The sequence below is a fragment of the Struthio camelus genome, chromosome 13, assembly GCF_040807025.1.
Source record: "Struthio camelus isolate bStrCam1 chromosome 13, bStrCam1.hap1, whole genome shotgun sequence".
NCBI classification, from domain to species: Eukaryota; Metazoa; Chordata; class Aves; order Struthioniformes; family Struthionidae; genus Struthio; species Struthio camelus.
In genome coordinates this window covers 23,126,834-23,144,963 of record NC_090954.1, presented here as the reverse complement: position 1 = coordinate 23,144,963, position 18,130 = coordinate 23,126,834, and the positions used below count along the sequence as shown (strand labels likewise).

The window sequence follows — 18,130 nt, the reverse complement described above, 5'->3', positions numbered from 1 at the left end:
GTAATTTCTGCATCATACCAGGCTGTTGGCTGAATTACAAACACCCAGGGGGAAACGGCCAAGCACTGAAAGACTCCAAGCACCTCACCCGGAGGTAAACTGTTCAGTGGTTAATTACCACACAGGGTGAAATGCCTCCAGTTCAAATCCCAGGCTCCGCATACAAACACTTCCAATTGGTGTCAGCTTTCAGTCACTGGTTCTTCTTACATTTTGGTCAGTTTGATGACAGAGCCTTGTTACTGAAATCAATTTCTCTAGGAAGCTGTTCAGACTGTGATCCCCTTAGAGCCTTTTCTTGGATATGCAAAGCAGGTAGAACTCCTTTTGTGTCTTTTTGCACATTTTAATTCATTCTTTGAGCTCCCTGATAACTTTCTGAGTGTGGGTACTAGAAGAGGGCTCAGAATTGAGTACCATCTTGGCCAGTGCCTAGCCCAGAGATACTACCACATCCCTTCGCCTTGATGTACCCTTCTTCCCAGGTGCAGCAGAGATGTGTGGCTTACTGTCTTACCTAGTGGTGATGCTAGGAACTCCTGCTCAACTCTTTGCTGAGTATGACTGCCTTGGGTTTTTTCCACGCACACCAGTGTTCCTCATGAACTGTGGGACTCAAAATGAGAACAGCGACACCATGGCATACGGAGCTGCCCACATCAGGGCACTGAGGAACTGGTATTTGACAGTTCTACTGGAAGATACACTGGTTTTAGGCTCCACCATCCTCTCCATACCCTTCTAGAAATGCCAAGCAGACACTGCTCACTCAGACTGAATCTACTGTGTAAGGATTAGTCACCTCTACTGTGCAAACATGAGGAGGAGTCTTGATGTATTCTGGAGATATTTGACCCCTTGCTTGTTGTGTTTATTTCTGCCTGGGAAATCCCTGCCTGGAATATGGGAGACACCATTCTTGGCATTTCAGATTTTGCCAGAAGGAAAGATTGATCCTGCTTTCTCTGTTCACTGTCTTCTTACACATCAACTTTCAGATGAGTCATCGTCCCCTAAAACATCATCTTCCCTCTGTTCACAGGGGTTCTTGGATGCATGAATTTGCATTTGTCTTCCTGAAAGCTCATCATCCATATAAAATCATCTCCCCAAGCAGATCAGATCACTCCCAGCATCTGATCTGTCCTAATGTTGGTCTACGGTTTCACCAGCTTTTAGTGACTGAAAATCATATCCTCAACAACTGATCTGAGCAAACTCTGGGAAGTCCACTGGGGACTCAGTTGTTCTTCTGGTACAGGGAGTCTGCAGTGTCTTCCATGTCTTATTACCAGATTCCAGTGCAATGTGCCTTCCCCTCCCCATCATTCATCATGGCACCTAAACAAAGGTCATCCCAGTTTGCCTTTCTAACTAGAGGTGCAAATACATCTTTCCCCAGTGCCCCAGCTACCAAATATACATGAGGTATCAACACCCTAAAAGGATTTCCCAGCTGCTTTTTAAAAAACTTGTTGAATGCAATTTTTCCAGTTCTAGCTATGCATAAACATTTCAGTTCTACCTGTTGCCATTTAAGATGCCGCCTGGTTACTGCTGGAACAAGCAGCTTTCTATTATCTTTGTAAGATATGAAGGTATCAGACTGCTTTTTTTCCAGTGCTATGAATCTTTGGCTGGATACTTCTTTCTTTGTGGAATCATGACAGACTGTTTTACCACCATCATCTAACAACAACTTGTAGCATTGATTTTCTTCCTGACATATACGCATACACATAAATGTATATACACACACTCTCTTACTGTCTTTAATGCTAGTAAACCTAATTTTCATTTCTGAACCTGACTGCTCTTTCCAACGAGCCTTTTTAGCTTTCTGCATTACATAAGAGTTAATCTATAGCCTTTGTTGTCAAATCCCTTCTTTTTCCGTTTTTTTTTAATTATTATTGCTGGTTTTTGTTTTTCTTAATAAAGATAGATTCTTAGCTAAGAATACTTTGATAACTGCAAAATTGTACGCATGCATGTGGAGGAAATGGCTTCTACCAACATTTTCTTAAACAACTCTCAACTATAATACACATTATTTTGTTTCAGTTTTTCCTCCAATCATGGTTTGCTTGTAATTGTTCTCATCTCAGGAAAACTGACCACTTTAAGTGCCATGCATATGTACTATCATTTAGGATTACAACATTCTATCTGCTGTAACAAATGCAATTAGGTCATTTAAGCAACCATTAATTCTGAATTCAGTAATCAATTCACCATGATCTATCAGTGTGAGGTCTGATACAGAATCACACTAAGTTCACTGCAATACTTTTGGTAACAGTAATTCATCCGTCATTTTTAGAAACTCTGAGGCTGTAGTACTGGCAGCAGCATGAGTCCTTCAGCATCTGTCCCTGAGGCTGAAAAGCTGTTCCACAAACATGGATTTTCTTTCACTTTATTATGAAGCTGTTTAGGGAAACTATTTGTCCAGCTCTCCAGTTTGATCTGGTAGTCTGCAGGGATACATCTATGCCAGGGGCATATCAAACTTGAATCCGAATGGGAGAGCAGCCTTTGGCTGTATTATAGGGCAGGCATGCGAACAATGTCCCAAGAAAAGCTGATAATTTGGAGGCAAAAAGGCTATAGGTTATTGGACTCTGTCAGTAAATCTATTCCCATTACCCAATGGAAAGCAACCACCTGCAGAGGTGCCCATAAGCTCTATCACTGCTGCCCAGACGTTTCTTTGGAATGTTACTTAGCCTAAGCGCTATGCCAGGTAGGCATAGCTCTGCTGTATCTCTGAGGAGTCCTGCACAGTTGTATCACATCAATTCACTGGGATCTCCAACATGATCTTCACCAGCCAGGTTAGGGATTTGACAGGTAGCACATGACTTTCTCAGTGTACCTGACACTGCATGGCTCTGAGATTCATATGTAGCTCTTATTTCCAGCTCTCTGACCTGTCAGGCCTGGGTGACTAGGGTATCCTGTGATTCAGCCCTGTGAATCTTTTAATGTGTCTCGGTATTGGCCAGTACGTTCAATTTACTTTTGTAAATGAGAATTTCTGATGTCCGTTTATTACTCAGGCACGTGCCATTGATGTATGGCATGATTACACAATCTACTTTCTACCTCTTCCCCCATATTTCAAGCCTAGAGGCCTAAAAGGTTGCTACCGATAACCTTTTTCACACAATTACACAGAGCTTGTTGTCACTGCCCTTCTGACTGTCAAATCTGACCCATGGTTAAGGGAAGCAACCTTCCCTCTTTACCTAAAGCCATTTGTCGAGTCCATCTCTGCTGGGAGGTCCTTCCAGCCCTTGGACTCTTTAAAACTACGGTTTCTTCAGAGCAGCCCTGCAGATTGTCAGGACAGATGATGCATGGATAAAACAGTCCTGCTAAGCAGGAAGTGTACCTAGAGACAGATGCAATCCAGGAGGACCACCTGGACTCCTAAGGCAAGAGAGCCACTGAAGAGAAATGACACAGTGGTGGGAAACAGCTACAGCCTTCCCTCACTGCATGCTGGCCCAGGACTCAGCACTGACTGCCTGGGCATCCAAGTGATCTAGGCCTAAACCTGGTGCAGTAAGGTTCTGGAGCATTGCTATGAAGGAGCAGAGAACAGAATTTGCTGTTACAAGGGACAACCCAAGACACCAAAAAGGAGGACACTTAAGGTGTAGGAAGAGAGACCAGGCCCTGGCTGTGAGATCAGGGACTTCTTAGTCTGTAAGATGAAGTCTGGTGGTAAAGAACGCCAAAGTAATCCAGTCAAGGTAAGCTACCCTGTGCATATACCAGAGAGAGCACTGCCTATCTAACTGTGGATATTGGCCCAGCCATTTACCTTCACCTTTAAAAAACATGCCAGTCTGGATCCAACCTAGAGGCCACAACCAGGTGCTCTGGCTTTCTTGTTCAACGACTTGGAATACAGGAAAAAGGATTTAAAATAAATTTTTGCAAATAAAAATTTAATTTACATACTACTGTCTATAAAGGAAATACGCAGAGGGTAGGACGAGACACTGAACCCATCAGAGGTTTCACTAAACCTAACACGGTCTGGCTGGGAGATGTGGGAGAATAGAACTGTAAAGGGTGGGAGGGGGAACAAAAATCTCAGTTGTCAGGCTGCAGTTGAGCAGGAAGGAATGATGAGGCATGCAGCTACATGAACATTTTGTAAGGAGGATTTCAGCATCTTCTCTGCTCTGAGTGGTCCTGGGTTGCTACAGGAATATTCTGGGATGCTGACAGGGAGATGACATACAGATCCCACTGAACTACCATGGGCTATGTGTATCCTTAGGACAATTGTAGCTATAGCATTTCATCTTGCTGAAATGGCCGCTGGAACTGCAACAGCGTGGGCAGGAAAATACATGGCTGAAGCAATTAGAGATATCTAACATCACTGCAGCTAATAGCAGTGACAGGGGGCAAAGAACAGATTATTCAGTGGTTGGACTGAGAGACTAAACCAAAATTATTTCTGATAAAGCAATTAGTTTTAGCCCAATGTCTCATCGCTTTTGAGCTAGGAGTCAGGAGAAGATAATGATCTTCTACAACTAGAGAGATGAAGAGCAGTTAAACATTTTAGGAAAAAAATCAATTTCCGTATACTATCAGAACAAAACCATTTGCAACGAAGAACTACAGCTGTAACCTTTAGGGCTTGATGTTTTTTTCCTGTTTGAAACTCCCTCCAGAATCCGTGATCTGTTCAGCTGACAAAACATGCTTCATTTGCAAAGAAACATTTTTAGTTTTATTTTCTCAGTCATTTCACTCCAAGATTTTTTGCCTATGTTCTCGCAGAACTGAATTTCTGTGAGGCATTGGGAAGGAGTAAATCACCAAATAGGGCTGGGAAGGCAGCAGAGACAGTTCTGGAAAGGCTGTAACTGTTCCTGCTGTTATTAACATATCTGCTGTTCCCATCACTGACAGTGATGGGGGGGAAAAAAAGCCATAATCAAGCTTCCTTTCTCTATCTTTCTGGTCAGTTATGGATGATCTCACCGGAGCTCATCTTTTTCAGTTTCGATCGCAGGGCACATTCCCATCGAGCTGGTATCCCTGGGGCCACTCCACACCATGAGTACATTTCTGCAATATGGAGGATGGGAACCATTTTTTCAGCAGAAGAATTTATCGTTCTTCAGTTACAGGTCCATATGGGACTGAGACACAGTTAAGTAGTTCCCCAGCCTGAGCTACCTTTTAACATAATTTCCATTTCCTAAACCACTGCTGACGTCTGTCTAAATACTGATTATCTCTGCAACCATGCTGAGTTTTAGCTTTTGCTGAGCATCACGCAGAAGATTTGGGGCTTTTGAAAGGATGCTGAGCTTAAGAAGCTGCCATTCCAAGCAGCTCTGGGTGTTTGTCGCATTTCATCAGCTGCTTTTTCTAACACATGCATGCACACACACACCCCCTGCGCGCAAGCGCATTCTCTTTCATGTCAGCTGCCTAAGTGAATATTTGCCATCAGATCTTCCAAACCACAGCACATTTTTAATCAGTCAGATAATTCAATCACTCATTTCAGACCTGCTCTGTGCAGCTGTCATTTTCAAGCATCAAAGCTTCTGTGTCAAAAACCGTGCAGGCTGGGGGTTCATTCAGGCATCACTGTTTCAAAGTGCCAGGGGAGAGCAGGACGGGGGATGGAGGAAAAGAACTAACAGGATGGATTAAATGAACTTATTATAAATACTTCTGAAGCTACCAGCCAACCATCCTCAGCAGAGAACAATCACTCAAGGGCAGCTCAGGAATCCACGGGATTTGTAATGTATTTGCAAATCTCACTATTAAATTGCAGAGTGGGTAAAAGGGGAGGGGGGGGTCAAACGGAGCTTCCTGCCGAAACTACTCAAAGCCACCAAATGGGATTTGGATGTCTGGTTCTCATTAAAATTAATGGAAATTGGGTGTCCAGACCTACAGGGAAGCTTTCAAAAGCTCCGTCTCCATTTATAATTAATGTTCCCAACAGGGTGACTAAATATTTATACAATAGGTCATGTTATATGCAAAATGGAAGAGGTGTCTATTGGTAGATCAGGGCCAAAGAGAAGGAGAATCTTATGGGATGTCAGATTGAATTCACATTGTCCCTTGTTTAAAGCTCTACTACTTGCAAATCTCCAGTAGCTCTCACTGGATTAGCAGCTGAGGTGGTATCTCCAGCAATGCTTATGTTCTCAGGGTATAATACAGCAAATTAAAATGGCAGCTTTACAGCTCTCCTGGGTTCTTCTCTCCCTTCCTCCTCACAGCTCTAACTTCCTTAAAGATCTTCACCAAGTCACTTCACCTCTTCAAAGCTCAGTTTCCTGTATGAAAAATATGTAATATCACTGAGTTTACCCATGTAGAAGGAGCGCAGTAGAGCTCAATAAACGAACACTCCCCTGTCTCGCTCAGAGATGCTACAGACGGTAGGCACCAAGCAAGAGACTGACATTAATCTGCCCCCAGGCACTAACAAAGGCATGGTTGGATCTTTATCCTTGCATTTGCTTTGTAGCAATGGAGCAATTCAGTGTACAAACCTGATGAGTTTAGATCTTAGAGCATCTGAGGGGTCTTACGATCTGGGGCAGGGGAAAGCCGGGCATTCCTGCTGGTGAGGTCCAAAGCAACCAATTTCCGCTCTCCTGGCTTGTCTTCTTCAATGGGAAATTCCTTTTCAGCTAGGCTGTGCCTTCAGCCTTGCCCCGGCTCATCCTCTGAGAGGGTGTCAATGAGAGCTTGGGCCTTGTGTATCAGGTCCCACCCAGAAGACCTCCCAAACTGTACCCAACAAGGCAGCCACTTGGGGTGGGCTCGAGGTTCACTGTGCTTCAAAATGATTTAAGGGAGGAGAGTCAACTCCTTCCACCCTGGACAATTTGCATTTCACTTTTTTCTACCATGTCTTATCTAAACACACTGGATGCAGAAGCACTGCTCACTCAGGGAATATAGAGACCCTTCCAGTCTCCTCCCAGGGATTTAGTTGCTTTAGCATCTCAAGTACACAAGTTTTTAAATCTCAGATGGACATGAGGTAGTTTGAGTAACACCTCAGAGCTCATCTGGGAGTCCTCTGTATGCCCCCAACTTCCAGGATGTGTGTTGCATCGCCAGTTTCACTAAAAAGGCACAAAGCTCAGCTGAAAGACAGTAAGTAACCTAGCCTTGCCTCCCTAGTTAAATACTTTCTGCTATAAAGGCATGCCTTGGATTTCTAGCCTCCAGCTCTAGTCAGCTTGTTCTTCTTCCACTCCTCTACTACGCTACAAATCACCAGCAGCTAACATTGTTTTTCCATGTGATCTTGGATGCATTAAGTAGATCTTTCTTTGTTAACACTGTAAGACATTACAGCTCTCCTCAGCTGAAAAATCCTGACCGTACTTCACAGCACAACATGGGTCATGGTTACTGCCAAGGCAGCCTTAGCACAGATACACGAAACTGTATGCAGTCACTCAAAAGATAAAGCTGAACCTGAATTGCAGCCACATCACCTGAACCTCACAGCCTACCAGGCAGTGTTAAGGGGGAAGAAGAAGGCATAGTTCCTAACACTGCTGCCAGTCTGCTCTGCATGAGACATTTACTGTTGCATGGCTCTCTTCCCAATTAATATGATGGGCTTTGCAAGACAAACATTCAGATTCAAAGCTTAGAATGATTGTCCCCAGAGAAGATGCCAGGAAATCATCAAGGACACACAAAGAATAAAACAGCTTCATTTTCTTTGTGAATACCTGTCTGCTTATTTTTTAATTAAAAAACAGCTGGGTGTAAACTTGTAGGCAGCAGAAGGATCCCTAAACAGAGGAGATTAAGAAATCCAGTACAATGTGAGTATATAAACCCTTCCCACCACCACTGGCATGGAAGCTGATGCAGATAGAATCCTTTCTATCACAGGATTCATCACTACAACAAGCTTCTGCAGAGATTCTTCTAAATTTTGAGAATTTAATCTCAGAAGCCATTATTTACCCAAATCACAGTCAGCTCCCCCTTTTGTGAGAGACATAGGAGTCATGGGCAAGGATTTTAGGAAAAGGCTGGAGAAGCCCTTATCAGCAGTGACCTAGATAAGAAGTAGTCCCACCTTCAGGCAAGGGGATGAAACAGGTCACCTCCCAAACTCCTGCCAGCCCTGCAGTTCTGCTACTTGTTGATACATGCGTCGGTACAAGTCTGAAGACCTCTGTTTTTTCATCACATAGGTCCAGGGACAATGTAAACTTCCCCATCCAGAGATCCATCATGGACCTAGGTTTGGCCATGGAGGGACAGGTGTGAAGTATTGACAGAACTTAATCTTGGGGTCATTTACATCTTGGCCTTGCTGTTGACGGAGCCAAGCCTACGCTCCTGTGACATATGTGCAGTTACAAGGAAAAAACGGGGACCAAGGACTTGGGTCCTGACAGATCCCTCAACCCTAAGTGCTGTTCTTTCTTAGACCATGAGCCACTGACCCAACCCTTATCTTAAGCCACAAATGTAATCCCCCTTGCCCGTGAGCACAGCCATACTATGAACTCATGTTGGAAACACAAGCACATTCCCAGAGAGAACTGCATACACTGCTGTGCTGTCAAACCTGCCCTAGATTGGAAAGAATTAGCTCTTTTCTGAAGAAAGGTAACTGCTCTATTTTAAAAGTAAGTGGATCAAGGAGAAAAAAAAAAAAAAGGGAAGAAAGCCTGATGCTCTGAGCTTGGGACAGGAAAAAGGAGGTGTACAGGGAAAAGCAACTGCAAGGCTGCTCTGATGGACTTTCAAGGTATTGCCCAAACTGGAAGAAGTGATAGACTATTGCACAGAAAGCATGAGTCAGGCTGCCACTGTATTCCCAACACAGCAAAAGCAGTGCTGCTGGAGAGAGTGGAGAGACATACATGGGAACTGAAGTGAAGGAAGAAGGGGGTGCCCCTCTTCAGGGGGTACGGAGCTGTGAGGCTGCTCACCCTTAAATGCCAGGGAAAAAAGGCTACTGGTAAAACAAAGAGACTCTGTCTCCTCCTGCCTGTGCCCCCTCCATCTGCAAGTTCAGGCCTTTGTTGCCATAAAGGAGGTTCCTAGAGCACTTTGGGTCAGTCCATTAGCCCAGTGTCACTCTAAAGGCCGGTGCAAGAACCACCTTTAGGAACTCCAGTCATGAAGTTCAGAACAACTCCAAGCACAGGGGCAGCTCATAAGAAAGCTTCTTTGGGGAAAATACTTGCTTCTTTAGCAAACGGTCATTCCAGAGCGAAGCTCAGCAAACTAGAGCAGACAACAACAGAGTCATTAATCAGGCCAACTTTGGCATCTTCCCGGATTCCCCCATCACTGTGATCCATGGTTTCACGAAGCGAGTACAGAAGAGGCCTCTTCAGCAGGGTTTTGTCTTTGCTGTTTAAAATTCAATAGCTCCACTTTCTAAGTGGGCAGAAAAGAAATAGTTTTTGTATATAACAGCTTCCCTCCCCCCCACCCCCCACATTGCCATTTGTATGGAGGGAGCTCTCTGGTTTGAACTTGGCACACACACCTCTGACCTGTGGTGGAAGGACACCAAGAGACTTGAAGGATGTGTCAGCTGCTTCCTAGCCTTGCCGGACTGGCACTTTTTGGCAGAGAAGGGCCCTGTTTGAACATCCCTTAGCTGGAGAGAAATATTTCAGAGAGAAATATTAGACTCAGATCACTGCACTCCAGCTACCTGAGCCCCATCTGGAACACCTACAGATTGGTTCCAGGTTTCCCCAAGATGGGTATCCATACTGATTCTACCACTGTGATTTCTTCCTGAGCTCATGAGTAGAATTGTATCACTAAAAGAGGACTGGTCACAGAAAGTGTGAGCCTCATACATCTGCACAAAGAGGAAGCGTCCATGGAAAACAGTGTGAGCAGAGGTGCTGTTTGCCTTCAGATGGCATTTGAAGATGGCAACATAAAATTCATTTTGTAGGAGCCTGTGACCTGGAAATAATGGCAGAAACATTCAGCTGACCTCTCATAGAGGAGCTGAATATGTTTTGTGTTAAACTTTGCTTTAAAACTACAACAAGGTGTCCTGTCTCATCTGAGAGCTATTCATTTTCATTCTGGGTCAGAGTTAAGGTTACCGAGAGCATAAACGACACATTTTATACTGCAGCCAGTTGAGACTCCTCTTTTGCATAATGAACAATTAGAATGAGCAGAAGGATGTGATAACCGCCCTGCAAAGCTTTTTTCACCTTAAAATGGTTTTACAGTTGAGAATTCACAGCTGTAACATAACACAGTTACGTCTGGGAACAGAATACATCTGGAAAAAAAAAAAGAAGTCCTCAGGCCTCGCTTGTGTCTCCTCTAAGCCATAAGCCCATTCAGTCTCCTCCATGACTTCTCTATCCCACAGGTATTTCCCACTACCCTGTCAGTTGCTGACATGAAAAAAGGATGCTGCTTTGACCAAGTTCTAGAGACCAAATTTCTCTCCTAGAGAGCTTAGTTCATTCCTTTGAGATGGTCATCTCGACTGGTTTGATACAGTGCAGTCTACAACAGGCAGAGTCTATTCCTTTCTCTCTGCTGGAACAACATTGATGAATAGAGTAAAAACAAGCAGCAAGGATTATGGGGCTGAAGCAGTGGAGTTTTAAAAGAACATGCCATTTATATGGATAAGCTGTATTTCTAGAGAGCCTGCAATAACAAGGAGGGCAGAGAACAGGGAGGGTGAAGGGAGCAGGGGGGAGTGTTTGCTATCTCTGATTCCTGAGATCCCCCCTAGTAATACAATTTCAAAGGGAGTATGAAATGTCTCTGTGGAAACATGAGACCTGGTCTGGACAGAGATATTGCACTCTACAAGGAACATGCATATCTTGCACAGACATGAGTGACCTTCTTTTTCCAAATCCTCTCTGACACTCATTCCCTTTCCTCCCCCTGGTCTGCAGCCATACCAACCAGCTCTCCCACCACATTAATTCATTACATGGCTCTTATCTTGGCTGCACATAATCTGGTGAACTCCGTCCCTCATGTCTCAGGACACGAGATCTTTTTAGAGATCTCTAAAAAGTTAATGAAGCAGGCCCACCCCCTCATTAACTCATGTGACCCCTCTCCTTAAATTAGGTTCTGCTGACCCTGCTCACACACCAGAGTTGCTGCTCTAGATGCAGGGACACTGGGGCGTTTTCAGCTGGGACACAGACAAAAGGAGGGGATAGCAGACCTTGGCTACCACTGGAGCAATTCAGGACAAATAATTAGAGGATTTCATGGCTAATTGGATGCATACTGTCAATCCAGGACAGGAGATGCTTTAAACCAGACTGACTGTCCGATATTGCTAAGCAGGCCATAAATAAAATGCAGCACTGGTCCAAAGCTCATTGGCCTTCCATTTCCACTCTGCATGCTCTCCTCTCCCTTCCAGCCCTGCTATGGTACAGCTCACCTTGCTGAGGAATCAAGCTCCCTCGCCTTTTTCCATGACTGCAGCATTTCAGCTATGTCAGAACACTCAGAGTCCTGCTTGGGTAGTTCAGAGACCCTTCAAGTCTGCAAATCTGTGTGTCACTGCTAGCTTTCATGAGAAGCTGTTATTTTTAAACTCCAGTTCCAAGGGCAGCAGGTAAACGAATCAGTCGGTTAGGAAGGGCCAAGTAGTGCCAGAGAGATCAATATTAGCAAGTGCTGGCAAGCCAAAGATGAGGCATTTTTAGAGGGAAACACAGCATTTTCAGAGGAAGACTTGTGAGTTGGAAGTAGGTTCCCTGCAGTGCCAAGGCTGTAATACGTCTTTTGCTATCAGTTTCAGTACAAGACTCCAGTCCAGTCCCCAGCTCACAGCCCTAGATGTCCCTCGTCCCATCTCTGCTAGATGGCTCTCCCAGACCCTGAGAGTGCAGGCACTTAAAACAGTGTGCAAACGAGAACGCCCAGCGTTGCATAACAGTCAGCCAGCACACAGACACCCAAAAGCCTAAAGCAACGTAGAAACCTGGCTTTTCTCTTCAAGGACCTTCAGCATCTAATCATCTTTAAGAAGGCAGGCTCAAAACCCTGCACTAGTATTGAGCCTCTGAGACCATACACTGTGTGTTTGCACCTCCCACCTTAGCAAAGAAGGCTCGTCACTACACAGGATCATACGTGCTTCCTCCAGTGTACAGATCAAAGGAAAACTGCTTGGGATCATGACAGGAAAAGCTTCTGCCTCTCCCAGGCGGCAGGGCACGTAGGAAGGCAATGTCACAACGAAGGACAGTCCAACACCCTAGGCCACGCAAAAATAGATTAACCTACTTGAAAGTAGGACAAACCCACTAAGAGTAGGACATCTGGTCACCACAGCAGGAGGAGCAAATACAGCGGAGAAGCTTGTCCAGGCACACATCTAACATGATGGGAAACCGCTAAAGAGAAGACATGTAACATGCCTGGGGAGGCGCTTGGGACAAGTGGTCTTCAGTCAAAGCAGGGTGGTTCTCCCTCTTTCTGACATTTGCCGACGGCAGCCATCTATCTACCTACAAGAAGCAGCATCATGCCCCAGGAGCCTGTGGGATATGAAGAATCAAAGAGAACCGCCCCCCTTGCACATCTCCTTGTGAAGGCATCTTCCTTCCTGAAAGAAAGATCACCTAACAGTTTGAAGAGGAGATTTTTGCCTCTGGATGCCAGCTTCAATGCTGAGTCAGACAAAAAAGGCAGTAGGAAGATTCCAGGACAAAGACCAGCATGTTTTAAAACTTTACTTTAAAACTTCCTGAAGCTGCCCTGATCTGCAGCCCCTCAGGTTAGGGAATTCTTACAAATGGTTAAACTGACAGCCGGTCCTTCTATCTGATCTCCTAAACTCAGGGTTTTGCAAGAAATTTCTTCCTTGATTCCCAAGCCATTTCCAGAGAGAAAGATTCCTGATGAGCCTAACAACTGAAGTGTCCTAGCAAGTTTAATGCTTGCAAACTGCTTCAAGAGTCTCAGGTACTGGGGCCCATTCCTTCAGTTGGCTTAAGCCAACCTACCTCTGCTGGACTCCATGTGCTTCACTGCCCTTCCACCAGCCAGGTTTTCAGTCCACTAGAAGATCACTGTTTAGAGAGGACATGATAAAGAAGCGATTAAGGATCATCACTGAGGTTGTATTAGCATCTTCAAAAGCTCTGTAACCTTCAAACCAGCCAGCAGGCTGCAGTTAAACCAAGCATGATGAGTCTTTAAAAAAGAAACAACAAATACCACAGATAGCATGCTCATCAAAGAACCCTCACTGCTTTTTGAAGAGGCGAGTTAATGCCACTCCGCTTACTGACTGCACAAGGGCTGGAGTTCAAATCAGGCCCCTGCAGGACAGGCAGTTTTCTTGGCTTAGGAGCCTGCACTGGAGAGCACCAGGTCTTGGATCGTAGTTCAAAATCTTATTCCCTATCTGTTGTAACTCTTGCAGAAAGCAGTAGGAAAGCACACAGGCCCTAGGTCTGTGGAGAACTTTCCTTTGTAGAAAGCTTTAAGCCCCTTCAGAGAAATGGCTCCCTGCCAGGAGTGGTTTCTTTTGCAAAGCCCAGATTTGCAGAAAGCAGTCTGGGGCAGCTGCCCAGCTGTGAACTGTGGCAGTCTTCCCTGCGTTCCACCCAGAATTGTGTTATCAGTTGGGCCTCCTGGAAAGATGAGAGGGTTACACTGAAGCAGCCCCAAGACAGGGCCTTCAGGTATTCAAAAACCAGCACAAGACTCGCAAGAATAATAATAAATGCAGTAAATGGTTTCATTTCATCAGGCTGTACAGTTTACCTCTATGCAGGTATTCACTAGTTTCGTGTCCCACTTCAACCACAGGACAGCCCGAGGAATCAACGCAATTTGAGGGCAATCCATACTCTCAGCAGACTCAGAACGGAAATCAGTGTTTCTGTTCTAATCCAATGGCTGAGCTCACCTTTAGAGAAAGCACTGAGACTCTCTGCAAGTATCCCTGCATCAGTTTCCTTTCAACCTTGAAATAATCCATCATCTGCAATAGCCTTTAACTACCTTACATTGAATTAGGCTGCTCAGTCATTTGTTCTGGCCTAGGGGAGTTTGCAAACTAGCCTACTACAAAGTTGGGAGGCAGAGAAAGTTTTTACTAGTCTTTCTTAAGGCTGTTACAACAGCTACTGCTAGCACTTGTCTTCAAGAGAGGACAAAGCATTGGGGCAAAGAGGAGGAATGTACTTTACTTATAAGGCAGGGCAGATTAAGGCACCAGTAAAGCAAAAAGAGGGCCTATCCAGCCTATGCTAGAGCAGCATGTCGCAGTCATTTTCCAGGGACAGGCTGTTCTCCTCAGCAGCCCAGGGTGGTTAGCAATGCTGCCCCTTTGGGACTGGAAGGGGAAAGTCTGGGGGTTACAGGAAACACTGGGACAGAAGAGATCACCATCTCCAGCCCAGCACTGCCTCAGTCCCATTCTTGGTGCTAGCAACAGTGACTAAACTGAGCTGGGTTTCATGGCCATGTGAACAGCAGGAGGAAAGTCCTAGTCTACATCGCACTCTGGGATCCAAGCTCCCTCTCAACAATGTCTCATGCTTACTAACCATTCTGGATCCTGTTCAGGGGTGTCTTCTAGGGAACTGCTCTGCGAGGAAACCCTGAGGACAGCATGAACCTTAAATCTCACTCTTCTCCTGGTCTTATTTAGGGATTGAGAGAGAAACTGAAAGCCCACTCCCAGAGGCAGATGCCTGTAAGCTCCACGAAAGGTCTGAGCAGGGACCTTCTTCTAACATCACTGGGTACACAGATGTCCATGTCCCCTTTTATAGAACAGTGGGGTTGGCTGGAGTACTGGAGATCCGAATAAATACCCTGCCTTTCTGGATCGCGTCTTAAATTCTGCTAGATGGCATTTGAAATGATGTTTCTGGCACCTAGTTGAGTTTACTCCATTAAGCAGAAGAAAATTAGGGGGCACGGGACACATAAGCAGGACGTCAGGAACCTGAGAACAGAAAAATCCTCTTCCAGGCCTCAAATCCTCCAAAATCAAAATACTGACTCCTCCCCAAATGGTCTGATCGTCACTGCAGCCCTATGAGATAGAGTTACAAAACTTGGGCACAAGTTTAATCTCCTAGTACTCCTTCCTGGGAAGGCTCTCCAGGTAAGGACAGCCTTTAGCTCAATGTGTGTCACTGTATGACCCACAGCGAAAGGTGTAAACAAGATCTACAAACAGCCCTTCCTGTACCCCACAGCAGTAGCATGGGGCAGTACAGCCCCCAGAGGTGGCCCAGTCCTCCATGGTGGATGGGAAAGTGGGGTAGCAGAGGTTCCCTTTGTCCCCGTCATCTCACCAGAGGTGACAAGGCTGAATAGGAAGCAAAGGGACCTCGGGGCTGAACCAGCCCCCCATCGCCCCACAACCCGCCCCCACTGGGGAGCACGCTGCTTGCCTCTGAGCAAGTGTCATGCTTAGGAGATCACGTGGCCTGGATGGGCCAACCCTGCATGATGCCCCCAGGGCACGCCGGCCTGCAGTGGTTCTCATAGGGTGGGGTTATGCCCATGCCCAGTCAGTGGGGCTGGACCCCACTGGCACCCGTGCCTTGGCCTAGCTTGGTGGGCAGAAGACATGGTGGAGATGGGCTGCCAGGGAAGGGTTTCCAGGCCTGAGGGCACGGGGAAGCCCCATCACCTCTGGACCTGCAGACAGGCAGGTGGCTGGGGATGCTGGTGAGGCCCAGGCTAAGGCTGCCCCATGCACCTCGGTGAGGGTCGCACTCTTGGCCCCCCAGGCCCGCGGCTCCCAGGGCCCGGCTGCCCGGTGAGGGGCTCTGCCAGGCCCCGGGTGCCGCTGCCTAGGACAGGTCGGGGCCTGAGGGCAGGCCGCCGCCGGCAGGCCCTGCCGCAGCCGCAGCCCGCAGCTCGCCGGCGGGCACGCACTCACCGCACCGCTGCTGTGCCTGGCCCGTGTCCGGCTCCAGCTCCGGGCTGGCGTCCACGTCCCCGCCTCGCCGCCGCCCGCACCGGCCCCCGACGAGGGCCGCCGGGGGCACGCAGCCATGAGGAAGGCAGCTCTGCACAGCGCGTCCTCGAGGCGCCCGGCCCTGGCCCGGCGCCGGCGGCGCGACAGCCGCTCCCGCGGGCTGCGGGCAAGACCGCTGCGACCGCCCCGCCGCCGGCCGCGCCGCGCCGCGCCCTCTGCCGCCCCCTGGCGGCCCGCGCCGCGCCGCGCCGCTCCGCGCCCGGCCCGGCTGCCCGGCCGCGGCGGGGCGGGGCAGGCCGTGGGGTGGGAGAGGCTGTGGGGTGCAGAGTGCGAAAGGACACGGACTGTGGGACAGGCTGGGGGAGGCAAGCCATGGGGCGTGGGGGGAGTGGACAGGCCGTGGGGTGAGACAGGCTGTGGGGTGGGGGGAGCGATCAGGGAACGCTGCAGTAGATACAGACAGGTAGTAGATACAGAGAGGTGCAAGGGTGAGACAGGCTATAGGGGGTGCAACAGGCTGTGGAGCTTGGGGGGCCACCTGTTCTCACTTTGTTCCAGAGGGGTGGAAGCAGAGCACTGCCTGCACCTGGGGCAAGGATGCTGCTGCGTGGGGACCACAGGCAGGGAGGTGACCCACAACTTGAGTGGCTCCTGTCCCAGGGCAGTTCTCCTGTTGAAGCAGAGACAATGGCCAAATCCTGGAGCAAGGTGAAACTGGGAGACGCTTTGCTCTCATCTCAGAGGCAGCCACTCACTGATGCTGGCTGAGGGCTGGTAGCACCACCCCACCAGTGCAAAACAGCATATGGCAGACTTACACAGCCCCTGAGTCCCTCGCTATTCCAATGTCATGAGTTTTAGGACCTTCTTATGATTTTCAAGGCTGCAGACATGGTGGCCCCAAATACCTGTGGAGGCTGAGGTGCGCATAAGCTCTCCCAGCAGAGTGAAGCATCACACAGAGCCCAGCCTGAGCTTCTTTCTGGGGGTAAGCATCTGGAGGACAAGAAGGTGATCAGGAGTAGTCAGCTTGGATTCACCAAAGGGAAATCATGCTTGATCAACCTGATAGCCACCTTGGATGGGATGACTGGCTGGGTAGATGAGGGGAGAGCAGTGGATGTTGTCTCCCTGGACTTCAGCAAGGCTTTGGACACTGTCTCCCATCACATCCTCCTAGGTAAGCTCAGGAAGTGCAGACTAGATGAGTGGACGGTGAGGTGGATGGAGAACTGGCTGGATGGCCGAGCTCTGAGGGTTGTGGTGAACGGCGCAGCGTCTAGTTGGAGGCCTGTGGCTAGTGGTGTCCCCCAGGGGTCAGTCCTGGGTCCAGTCTTGTTCAATATATTCATCAATGACCTGGAGGAAGGGACAGAGTGCACCCTCAGCAAGTTTGCTGATGATACTAAACTGGGGGGAGAGGCTAACACACCAGAAGGCTGTGCTGCCATTCAGAGGGACCTGGACAGGCTGGAGAGGTGGGCGGAGAGGAACCTCCTGAAGTTCAACAAAGGCAAGTGCAAGGTCCTGCACCTAGGGAGGAAGAACCCCATGCACCAGGACAGGCTGAGAGCCCGACCTGCTGGAGAGCAGCTCTGCTGAGAAGGACCTGGGAGTGCTGGTGGACAAGAAGTTAAACATGAGCCAGCGGTGTGCCCTTGTGGCCAAGAAGGCCAATGGTCTCCTGGGGTGCATTAGGCAGAGTGTTGCCAGCAGGTAGAGGGAGGTGATCCTGCCCCTCCGCTCAGCCCTGGGGAGGCCTCACCTGGAGTACTGTGTCCAGTTCTGGGCTCCCCAGTACAAGAGAGACATGGCACTTCTGGAGAGAGTCCAGCGGAGGGCTACAAAGAGGATGAGGGGACTGGAGCATCTCTCCTCTGAAGAAAGGCTGCGAGAGCTGGGCGTGTTCAGCCTGGAGAAGAGAAGACGGAGATGGGATCTCCTCAATGTCTACAAGTATCTGAAGGGAGGGTGTCAAGAGGATGAGGCCAGTCTCTTCTCCGTGGTGCCCAGCGATAGGACAAGAGGCAATGGGCAGAAACTGAACCACAGGAAGTTCCACCTGAACCTGAGGAAAAACTTCTTGACTGTGAGGGTGACAGAGCACTGGAACAGGTTGCCCAGAGAGGTAGTGGAGTCTCCTTCTCTGGAGATATT

The 18,130-nt window shown here is 47.9% G+C and overlaps 1 protein-coding gene across 4 annotated transcripts in view; it reads right to left on the bottom strand.

Moving 5' to 3' along the window:
- Positions 1–16,161, bottom strand: part of PSD2 (pleckstrin and Sec7 domain containing 2) — a 111,465-nt gene extending 95,304 nt beyond the window's left edge. For 2 of the 4 annotated variants that reach the window (XM_068959675.1, XM_068959679.1), the window contains exons 1-2: positions 15,935–16,074; positions 13,029–13,094 (exon numbers count right to left, since the gene is read on the bottom strand). The gene's annotated coding sequence lies outside the window, so the exon portion shown is untranslated. Of the gene's footprint in view, positions 1–13,028; positions 13,095–15,934 lie in introns of all 4 variants that reach the window. The other 2 variants (XM_068959681.1, XM_068959678.1) reach the window with 2 other exon arrangements.
- Positions 16,162–18,130: the final 1,969 nt, after the last annotated feature.